The following is a 12,147-nucleotide window of genomic DNA, read 5'->3' as shown; positions in this document are numbered from 1 at the left end:
TGACCAAATGCAACGTGGAGGTGAAAGGTTTAATTGGCTTACAAATTACAGTCCGTCATTGGGGAAGTGCAGGGCGGGAAGCAGAAGTGGAGACCATGGAGGAAGGCTGCTTGCTTACCAACTTTACCTCCCATGGCTTGCTCAGCTGGCTCACTTATTACAGCTCAGGCCCAGGCCGCCAGCCCAGGAATAATACCCACCCCTGACACACAGACAGTAGGCTGGGCCCTCTGCATCAATCAGCCTTGAAGAAACTGTTCCCGCAGACATGGCCACATGCAGGCAGTTTCTCAGTGGAGAGTCCCTCTTCTCAGGTATGTCTAGGTTCATGTCAAGTTGACAAAAGTATGACAGAACCTACATCTGCCCTTCCTGGAACTTTGCCCGTGCAGCTAAGTCAAATTCTACTTCTTTAAGACAGCCTTTCAAGGGCTAGAGAGATGACTCAGTGATTAAGACCTCTTGCTGTTCCTGCAGATGAGGTGGGTTCGATTCCCAGCACCCATGTGGTGGCTCACAACCATCTGTACTCTAGTTCTAGGGGATCTGATGTCTTTGCTCCCTTCTGATCTCCACGGGCATCAGGAATGCATGTGGTGCACACACATACAAGCAGGCAAAACATTTATGAATATAGATTTAACAAAATGAGAGACTGCATTTCATCCAGTTGGAGGTAGCCTCATGTTCCCTTGCCTTTTCCTTCTGTGAGTTATGTGTAATCACTCACCTTGATGTAACAATTCACAGGCTCTTCACTAGCTTCTGGTCCATGCCCACTTACCTCCAGCACTGAGAGTTTGGGAAAGGAGGCATGTGACCACTCTGGGCTCTCACAGTGTAAGACAGGACTGGGCGCTCCTACCACTCTGATTCACACAGGGGACGCTTTCGGGGGGCAGCGGCACAGCATTTTGTCAGCTTCCTATATTATCTCATGTTCTATTTTTTCCATAGTTGCCATAAAATACCATGGTCTTGGTGGCTTACACAACAGGAATTCAGCTTTTCCCAGTTCCGGGTGCTGGAAATCCAGAGTGAAAGTGTTGGCTGGGTGCAGGTCTTCTGTGCGCTCCTGTGTGTGTTCCCTGTGTCATCTAGGACAGTCCTAATGGCCTCATTTAAACTTAATTACCATTTAAAGACCTTTCTCCAAATAACAGTTGTATTCGGAGACACTGGACTCTAAAATATAAGCCATCATGAATATAATTGGATATGCACTTTCTCCAGAAAAGAAAATAAGGAAAGATGGAATGCAGGAGGTGGCATGACTCACTTCCTACGAAGTGATGGAAAACTTGCCTCCTCTGTCTTTCTCACCCCTACAGGAGCTCACTACCAAACTGCAGAAAAAAGCAAAAGTCTCCTGACATACTCCAAAGACTTCTTGGAGTATGAGACAGACACAGAAGTAGTTGTGAAATTCAGGGAAACCCATCCCTCTAGTTTCTGCTGCTATAACTAAATGCCACAGCCAGGTAATCCATAAGTACTGGAGGCTAAGTATTTCAAAAAAGAGATTTACTTCTGGGAAGGGCCTTCTCCCTACATTATAGCATGGCAGAAGATACCATGTGGCCAGAAAGAAAAACACTTTTGAGAGAGACAGTGAGAGAAAGAGAGAGGGAGAAAATAGAAAGACTGACAGCACAGGAAGACTGACAACTGATCTTCATCCTTCTATCGGAAACCCATTCCTTGGTAAGCGGCTCACTCCCAGAGTAGCACAAGTCCATCCATAAAGACGGAGCCCTCCTGACCCAAACAACTCCCATCAGCCTCTGCTTCACACGCTGTGCACCTGTGTATCAAGTTTCCGACATGTGGGCCTTGAGGAAAACACTGTTTGAAAACTAAAGACTGAAGCCAACTAATCATCTTTTCTCTTCTCCCTGGGTTTCTTGAATTATGAACATCCAGGAAGTGTCCAGGCAACTTACTGATCCCAGAACATGCAGAGTGTGAGGCCGGGATCACACTAAATGTTGTGTTTCCTTGAAGATCTAACATTCTTCAAAGCTTGTGGTTCATCCAGGCCATCAGCCCTGGAGGGACAGCCCGGCGTGTGAGCAGGCAAGTTTCCCGGGCTGCAGAGGTAGATAAAGCAGCTCATGTAGGCACATGGTGTCCTCACCTCCTCCATCCCTACAAAGTGTACTCGGTGAATGGGCACCTGGTATATTTCGGTCATCATGCTAGGTACAGAGACTACAGAAACAAAAACATGAAATATTCAACAAGTTTATAGTCTGTGGGGAAGTTTAAAAATAGATCAACTTTGACAGCAGCAATAGCAAAGATTGGGAAGTACAAATGACCCAGAACGGGATCTTGGAGGCGACCTCAGTATGTGAGTACAGATATCTGTGTGTCTGTGTGGGTTCAAGGAGAATGAAGGGGATCAAATGGTTTGACAAGTGGTCGGGGAGATGAAAAAGCCCAGGCAGTGACTAGGAGGGAAAGGCTAGGGATAGAGACCAAAGACAGAGTTTACAATGGAAGTAGGGAAATGCCAAAAGGCACAATGTCTGAGACACACCCAAGGCCAAGCCAGGAAGAGCCCAGAAAGCCTCACAGGCAAGCTTAACTTTGGTCTGAAGACAAAGAAGCAAGACTAGGAAGGCATGGACACACTCTAGAGAGCTCTCCATTCCTCCTTGGCTCACAGACACAGGGAAAGGTGCTCAAGATCACTGACAAATTGGAGAATGCCAATTAAAGAAATGCCTAATGCCTACCTCACCCCCCTCCCCCATGGGCCACAGATACATGTGTGAATGTATGAAATGTTTGATGCAGATGCAGGGAAAATCAACAGCCACACTCGGCCACTAAGAATGCAAACCCCGTATGGATTAACCATGTCTTGTTTTCTGCCATCTGATTCTTTGGTATCTGTCTGGGGGTCTTTACTACCCAGGATGGTCATCCTCCCCAGAATTAGCCAATGTGTAGAGACAGTAAGCCAGAGTCTTTCCATCCACCCCCTCCTCTGGGAGTCCTCACACTCAGGATCAGTATTCTACCTAGGGCCAGGTGCTAGACAATGAGGAATAGCCCCACATCCGTGAGCTGAAATTATCTGCCCTGATCAGTCTTTATCCATTTACCCCGCTTTCAGGTCCTTCCAGTGCAAACCCCAGCAGAGGTTCTTGGTCATGTTCCCCACTTGGTCACCCGACTCCGTCTACGTCTGATCAACTCTAGTGCCCTCTGCCCCCCCCACCCCACCCCCACCTCCCTACCCAACCCTCGGCCACCACCTTCACATTTCTGTAGGTGTGCATGCAAGGGATCTGTGAGTGCAATCAGACTTCTTCTGCAAAACCATTTTCATGTTAGTGTGTCTTCCTACACCAAAAGACAACGACCCTAGTTACTCCTCACCCTGCCAACCCTGTGGAGGAGGGGATCTGACTCTACTCTTCACTAGCCATGCCCATTCCAACAACACTGGTGTGTTCACCTAAGATATTTACCCAGTAGCTGAAGGGGACACCAGTTCTTGCTTCTACTTTCCAAATCTTGCTTGCTTGCTCACAGATTGGGTTAGAAGGGTTGAGCTTTGGCTCAGTGGTGGAGGTTCCTAGCCTGTAGATAGATGTATGAATGTACACACACACACACACGCACACGCACACGTGCTTGCACACACACAAGCATGCACGCATGCACAAATACACACCTCAAAACTGGAGAGAAGAAAAATACACATAATAAGAGACAAGGTAGGCCTGAGCTTAGAACTTAATGACATAGAATTAACATCGAGACTACCATGTGCCAAAGCTGGCTAGCGTGGTACTAGAAAAGGGGCAACGGAGATCAGTCCAAGGAGTTCTTTCTTTACAGCTTTTACTTGAAAGAAAAGGATGTCTGCCAACTGAACTAGTTTGCCTTTTGTTGACGGTCGGCTCGCAGCTCCCCCATCCCAAGCATATCCTAAATTCACATTGCATCCCTCACAAATGGTTGCTTGTTGCCTGTCATAGTTTGGCTAGCTTAAACTTCCCTAACTGATGATAAACCAACTGATCCCCACATAGTTAAAATTTCTTCCTATCTCGTGAAAAGTGTAGGGTCATGATAGTGGGGCAGGGATGGGTACTGGATATGAGCAGCCTGGATGGACAACAACCATTCAAGAACCCAGGCAGAAGGCAACTCCATCGACTTCAACACATGGTTTCCAAGAGTTTCTCGTCTTTGCCTTACAGCTGTCTTATAAGGTTGTTTATTTGTCAACATTTTTTTTGGTTGGTTTTGGGTTTTGCTTTTAGTTGTTTGGTTGGTATTTGTTTGTTTGTTTTTTGTTTTGTTTTGTTTTTTGAGACCGGGTCTCCCTATGGAGTGTTCTGGTTGTCCTAGAACTCACTATGGAGACCAGGCTGGCCTCAAACTCATATTCACGTGTCTATGCCTTCCATACCTTGCTTGTTTTATAAGATTTAAAGATGGTGAAATAGTATTCCTTCGTAGATGAGAGACAGAATTCTTTGTTACCTAATTGCTCCAAAAATGAACTTGCTTCCAGGTAGGACCCCATTAGTGATTGTACCTGGGACAGAGTAACAGCCGGTAGAGCTGTAAGGCCACATGGGTGTAGTTAGCTCCACTCCACAGGCCTCCAGGGGACTGGCTAATACGAAGCATTTTGAATGGCTAAAAGCATGGGGATTATCCTTAACTGGGATCTCGAACTGGGGTGGTTAGGGAAGGTCTACACTGACTCCGTGTGAGAGCATAAAAAGTAACGTGGCTCGGGTAGTGAAGCCTCAGTCAAGTACTCATTGAAAAAAAAAAGAAAGGAAAGAAGGAAGGAAGGATGACTAGGAGCCTTTCACCAGAGGCTCAAACATGGCTGACACATAAATAGTGTATAATTAAATAACTTACCATATATTAATTTATTCGTTATACACATTTTTTTCACATCAGCCCATGAGAAAGGGGAACAAGGTGTATGAACGTCAGGCCTGAAAGCCACATCCATTCTGCACATATTCCATTAGCCAGGATGATGTCAGGGTGGCCAATTAGTCACATGGTCTTGCAGATAGGCAAAAGGAAACTGGGAACTGTAGTCTGAGGCAAGGACTGTGCGTGCAGGAAAGGGCACTTAGCAGGTTTAAATAGCTCTGTACTTACAGGGGTGCCCCCACTCACATGCATTCACATACCCTCTCACATGGGCTGTGACGCTCTCTTGCTTTTGACTCTTTTCTCAGCAACTAATTCTGCATCCAGTGGGGTTCTTAATGGACAGGCATCGCAAGACAAATAAACAATCAAACAACAACAACAACAACAAATCGGAGTAGCAATTTCAGTGGGCAAAGATGTGTGCACTTCAAGGCCTGGCATAAGTATCTGATGCTTAGAGCATCATCTCAGTTAGTTAAATTTAAACACCGTGGTTGGGGGAGAAGTGAGACAGAAATAATTTCTAAACCTTCGGCTTTTTATTGAATTTGGAATTAAGCAAATATTTTTAATAACATTAAACTTTGGCCTCTATATAGCAATGTTTGGTCCTTGGAGTAAATCAAACAAGGATTGCTAATGAGCTGTTTTAACGTGGTCACCACCTCTGGTTAAATTTTCCACTTTGGTTGGCTACCGGGTAAAGGTGAGTCAGTGCTTTCAGACACACTCCTGGTGGTAGCTAATTACATTAAAATGTTGTTTTTCTGACCTTTCCTTTTGTTTTGTTTTTTCATCACCCTGACTTTTTCGCTTGTTTTTTGTAGACTCTTCCCTTTAAATCATTGTCAGCATGGCATGAACATTTTCTTTAAGAAGGCTAATTTGAAGTGATGCCAGGGAAAGGGTGAGGAGGAGAGAAACCTCCACTGTGGAGCCTCTGCCTAGAAAATGCTCAGCCACATGCAAGTCCACCTAGAAGATGCTCAGCCACAGGTAAGTCCATCTAGAAGATGCTCAGTCACACGCAAGTCCACCTAGAAGATGCTCAGCCACAGGTAAGTCCATCTAGGAGATGCTCAGTCACACACAAGTCCATCTAGAAGATGCTCAGCCACACGCAAGTCCATCTAGAAGATGCTCAGCCACAAGCAAGTCCATCTATGAGATCCTTAGCCACATGTAAGTCCACCTAGAACATGCTCAGCCATACTCAAGTCCACCTAGAAGATGCTCAGCCACACTCAAGTCCATCTAGGAGATGCTCAGTCATATTCAAGACCACCTAGAAGATGCTCGACCACACTCAAGTCCATCTAGGAGATGCTTAGCCATAAGCAAGTGCGTAGAAACATAGGCATCAACCCAGCCTTTTGGAATCTCACAGTTACAAACCTAGGCCACATTTTTCAAACATAGAATTCTTTGTTCACACACCCAGCATATTTCAATGAATAGACAGGCATTAATATAAATCGTATATCATATACCCAGGCCCTTCTCTCAATGTGAAAAAATACAAAACCGATCAAATGAAAAGATTCTTATTCATCTAGAGTTTGCATTCAAGTGGCAGGAAGTGGGTAATGGTTTATCCCCAGCCCCCACCCCTCCAACCCAAAAATGATTTTTCTTACTAGTGAAGTTTTCCGGGAACTTATTCTCTTTCTTTAGACAGTGCTGACATGTGCCAGACATATGCAAGATGACAAAGAGCAGGATGACCTCGTAGTCTTGGTATTCACCACCGGGCCTAAGACGGTGTTAATACATGCTTATAAGATCTGACCGAATGAGCAGATGTCTTCACAGAGGCACAGTTAAGTCCTAAGGGAGCTGCATGTCTTCCTTCATCTCCATTATCAGAGGGTAACAAAACAGCTAGATGCCCAGGAGGGCCATGGCAGTACACCTTAACTCTGCCTTCTCCTCTTCACATGGGCCGGGGATGGAAGGACACAGGCATGAGCCTTTCTTACCATTGTACATCATACTGCCCTCAAATCCTGCCATGAACTTTATACCATAAATCTTCACTCTCAAGGGAGAATTTTAATTCTATGAGGATCACAGAGGATAAGTCATAGATAACTTCAAGGTCTACTTGGGAAATTACGGAGAGTTCATCGCACCTAGAGAGTATGCGTTTATAGGGCGGTGGGTTTGAATTTACTCAAAAGCCAACAGGAAGTCCTGTCAAGAAATCTAGGTCAGGGTGGAAAGAAGCCATTAGATTTCAACTCCTGTAGCAGTCTTGAGCTAAACTCTACAGTCACAATTTGAGAGAAACATGATTGATGTGGGATGCCCTTCTGTACGCTGCAGATATGTACATGTTGCTTCTATTGGTTAATGAATAAAGCTACTTTGACCTATGGCAGGGCAGGATATAGCTAGGTGGGAAAGCCAAACTGAATACAGGAAGAAAGAAGGTGGATCTGAGGGAGATGCCAGCAGCCCCTGGAGAAACAATATGTGAGGTAACAAGCCATGAGCCTCGTGATAAAATACAAAATAATAGCAGTGGGTTAATTTAAAAGTAAGAGATAGTAATAAGCCTGAGCCATTGGCCTAACTTTTATAAATTAATATAAGCCTCAGAGTGGTTTTTCAGGAACTAGCGGGTGGGAGGGAAACAGCCAGTTACATATGACTTTTAAATATATATATAGCCTACATTGAGAATTTTGTATTTTACTTCATCACCTGGTACACAGTGCTCTTATATAAAGAATTAAAACATTTAATGAATCAACATCTACCTCTACCACACAGGAAGTACATAGTTCTTATTCTAGCCTAAAATATTTCATATTTCCTATTTAAAAGCAATAGTCAAAACTCACTAAACCAATGTGGCTGGCCATTAAAGCATCTTGGCTGGAAATTTTAAAAGGTCATAGGTGTGGGTCAAAAAGGAGTGAAGGTGGAGGTTGGGAGGACAAGAGCCACATGCTCACACTAAGTACTTGGGCTACAGTCCAAATGTAATTCCATGAATCCTCTCATTCATAAACACCGTATTCCCACTAGAATTGGTGTTGAAAGTTTAGATGAAAACAGTTGGCCACTTAAAGAGTCTAAATCTTGCCTAGGGTTTGTACAGCCAGGAGATGGTGAAGTTTTAATTCGTGTTGACATAGTTAGAGTAATAGTTCTCAGAGCTCACACTTTTAAGTTCTACTGTTCAGATGGGTGCCATTAGTCACAGATGCCAAATGTGACTGTGATTATGTAAAGTTAAAAATCCATGTCCTCAGTCCTGCTAGCTGCACCTCACATGTTGTAGCCGCCAGTGACTGGTGGCTTCTCTAAGGGACAGTGTAGACACATAGTGTTCTCCTCACAGCAGAAGGCTCTGCTGGATGGAAGAGCTCTGAAACGCAGAAGTCGAGCAGGCAGCAAGAGGAGGAAGTCAAGGCAGAGAGCTGTCAACATGGTGACTACAGAATAGGGTGGTGGCTCAGGAAGGAGTCGGAGGCAGAATCAGAGGAGTGGTTTTGGCACACCATGGGACAGTTTTCACCCTGGGTCCTAAAGGAAGAAGGCGGAGGTCCAGAAGTGAGCCTTTGCTTGGATAAGTGTCTCCCAAAGGAGCACATGCGAAAGGCTTGGTCACCACCCTGTGACACTACGGGGAGGTGGTAGAACCTGGAGATGTGTGATTGGGTGGTAGAGACAATGGGAAATGAAGTATTCTCATGTGGAATTTGTTGCAGTGGGACTTGGTTAATCAGATGGTCATCGAACCTCCAGGTGTGGGTGTACCATGGCCACAGACCACGGAGAGAAGCTTCTGTTCTCTAAAGGAGCCATGAGAGTGTACCATGAAGTGGGGTCTTCACTTGGCAAGGAGGGCAGGAAGGGGGCACCACTCTGCACAGAGTAGAAGGCAGTTAATGGTTTTCTACAGCTGTGTGACTGTAGCAACTGGACAATGGGGCTTTCTACAGCTCCTATGGACAGAAGAGATTTCTGAGTGCACTGAGAGCCACCTACAGTTGTTGGAGTTCTCCAGCCCTGCATATAGGTGGCTTTGAGCGGAAAAGAGCACCGTGTCTTGCCTTCTGAAGACTATTCCACAATATAACAAGCCTGCTCAGGGGCAGAGGCTGGAATTTCAGTGGGCTGAGAGCTTCCTGCCCTGCTGATGATGCCAGCCAAGGATTGGCAATGGCCTGTACACTGTAATACACACACGGTCCACAATCACAGAGAATCACCAGATGCCATACTTCCATTGTGGTGGTTTGAAAGAAAAAAGGAATGGCACTACTAGGAGGTGTGGCTTTATTGGAGGAAGTGTGTCACTGTGGGGGTGGGCTTTGAGATCTCTTTTGCTCAAGCTTCCCTCAGTGTGACAGTCAGTCCACTTCCTGTTGCCTGCAAGATGTAGACCTCTCAGCTCCAGCACCAAGTCTGCTTGCACACTGCCAAGCTGCCCATCCTGATGACAGTGGACTGTTAATTAAATGTTGTACTTTCTAAGAATTGCTATGGTCCTGGTGTCTCTTCACAACAATAAAACCCCAACTAAGACAGTTTCTTTCCTCACTTGTACCTTTCTGAGAAAACAAATCCTCTTTGAAGTTAAAAACACTAGGCTCAACTTTGGCAAACAGGACAAAAAAAACTATAAAAGGCTCAGAATTTATAAAAGTTTCAAATAAAACATTCTTTAGAAATAAGAACATTTATTATATAATATAATAATAATATAATATATAAATAATATATAATATAATAATAATGGAGAGATTTATTATATAATATAATAATAATATAATATATATAATAATAATATAATAATAATGGAGAGATGGCTCAGAGGTTAAGAGCACTGCCTGCTCTTCCAGAGGTCCGGAGTTCAATTCCCAGCAACCGCATGGTGGCTCACAACCATCTATGATGAGTTCTGGTGCCCTCTTTTGTCCTGCAGGGATACATGCAGGAAGAATACTGTACATATAATTAATAAATGAATCTTTTAAAAAGAAAATTTATTAAACATATTGTCTATGTTTATATTGAGAAGGGTCACCATATTGGGTGAGTCATTAAGAGTAAACTTTATCCTAAAACACACATAGTTTGGTTTCTGTGTTGCTGCTGAGTGACCTGATAACCCCCAGCCTCCCACTCCGATGGACTTTAGCTCACATTTGACTCTGAACATACTTTAGATCTCTCCCTTACTTTAGGAGAATTTGCTAATTACCATCTCCAACTAGTAATGGGTTCAGGTTACAAGTGTGAAAAGTATTAAAATCTTAGGTTGCAGCAAAACTACAGTATTTCTCTGTGAGTCGCACTAACCTGGACCATCTGACAGTGGAAGGCTGGGTAGGGGTGCTAAGTTGGGTGTGAGAACCCAAACTCCAGTTCTGGATGCTCTGCCCACTACCAGCTTTCTGAACTCCAGAATCCTCAGTGAGTGCCTCTGGGAACATGGTCAGGTTTACATATAAAACATTCAGAGGCATGGTCCAGCACACGCTGGGGGTCTGTCAGCCATCACTTTTACACACATAACCTCTCATCCACACAGAATATTTGCACTGTGATTGTTTCCATGGCAACTCAACTTGCCTAGTTCCAGGTTCTTAACCTACTATTTTCTTTCTTTCTTCCTCTTCTTTTTTTTTAAGGAAGAAGAAGTTGTTTACAGGTTAGAATGTTCACGCTTAGCGCTCTATTAGCATAAATACATTCTAAGTTGTTTTTCATTTATCTCCCTGTGTATTTGTATGGGTTTATTATTATTATATTATTGTTCTGTGTTTCTGATGTCTTTGGTGAATCCACTGTGCACTGCAGGCACATGTAGAGAGTTGCCCAGGTCTGTGAATTTAGGTATTGTTACTTGGGACCATATGTTTTCCTGTGCAGTAAGGAAACAGGGGAAATGGGGCATAAAAGACCCTAAATCCTGTGACATAAAAAGCATATTATGAAACTGAATTTTGAAAATTATAATTTATTCTACGATCCAGGGATTAACAACAAACAAAAAAGTCCTTTGACTTCAACTTTATCCTCTTAGAAAAGGTGACTTTGGGGGCTGGAGAGATGGCTCAGTTGGTAAGTATTTGCCTTGGAGATGTGAGGACCTCAGTTTAAATCCCCAGAGCACCCATAAAAAGCCAGGCTTGGCAGTGTGTGCACTTGTAATCCCAGTAATGGAGAGAGGAGAACTGGAGGCAGGTGGGTTCATCGAGGCTCGACGGCCGGTTAGACCAGCCTAGATAGACAAATTTCAGCCTTGAAGAGACCCTATCTCAGATGAAAGATGGAGGGTGCCTGAGGAATGATACCTCTGACCTTCACATATGTGCCATGCACGTGTGTGTGTGTGCATGGACACACACACGCCACAAAGAAAACAAGGAGATCTCAAAGCAATAAATTTATATAAAACAAAAATCACCTGTGCGCTGAAAGCTTTTATTTACAGCCTGAGCTCTGGGAGGTTTTCAGTACCTAGGGCAGCTCTGTCCAATAGAAATGGATCTGGGTGGGGAGAGGTTGATCAATGGGTGCTAAGCAGCAGTTATATGACAGCAAGGCTCCCCAGAGCTATGAACAGTAGGTGACTATAGATAATAATTGTGTACTGTACATGTCAGAAAGGGAGACAAAGGGATTTCACAAGTTCCACAATATAGGGATGATGAATGTTTGAGGAGACATGTTTGTTTATCCTGATCTAAATATCCCATGAGGCATGAATATATCAACATATTACACAGCATCCCATGAATTTGTAATTTTTGTGTGTCAGTTAAAATAAACTTTAAAAGTCTTTCACACAAAATAAGCATACCATAATGTATATTACATCTACATATATGTAAATTTAAATCTCTGAGTTCATATCAGAACAAGTATAAGAAGCATGAAATTAATTTTGATAATATATTGCAATTAGTCTGATGGGCTTGAAGCACCATCATTTTAAATGTAACCAGTGTAAAATAAAAAGCATTGGTAGATTGTGCTAGTCTTTGTGTTACATTTTCATAATCTAATGTGTCTATTTTGTATTTCCTTTTACAAGATTTATTTCTGTTTATTGTGTATAACAAGTGTGTGCCACTGGAGTCCAGAAGGATGTCGGAGCCTTTGGAGTTGGGGGTAGTTGTGAGTTGCCCACCACGCTACTAGGAACAAAACTCGGGTACTCTGCAAGAGCAGCAAGTGCCCTTAACTGCTGAGTCATCT

Source organism: Chionomys nivalis, chromosome 5 (genome assembly GCF_950005125.1).
Source record: "Chionomys nivalis chromosome 5, mChiNiv1.1, whole genome shotgun sequence".
Taxonomy (NCBI): domain Eukaryota; kingdom Metazoa; phylum Chordata; class Mammalia; order Rodentia; family Cricetidae; genus Chionomys; species Chionomys nivalis.
This window is presented reverse-complemented; position numbering follows the sequence as displayed.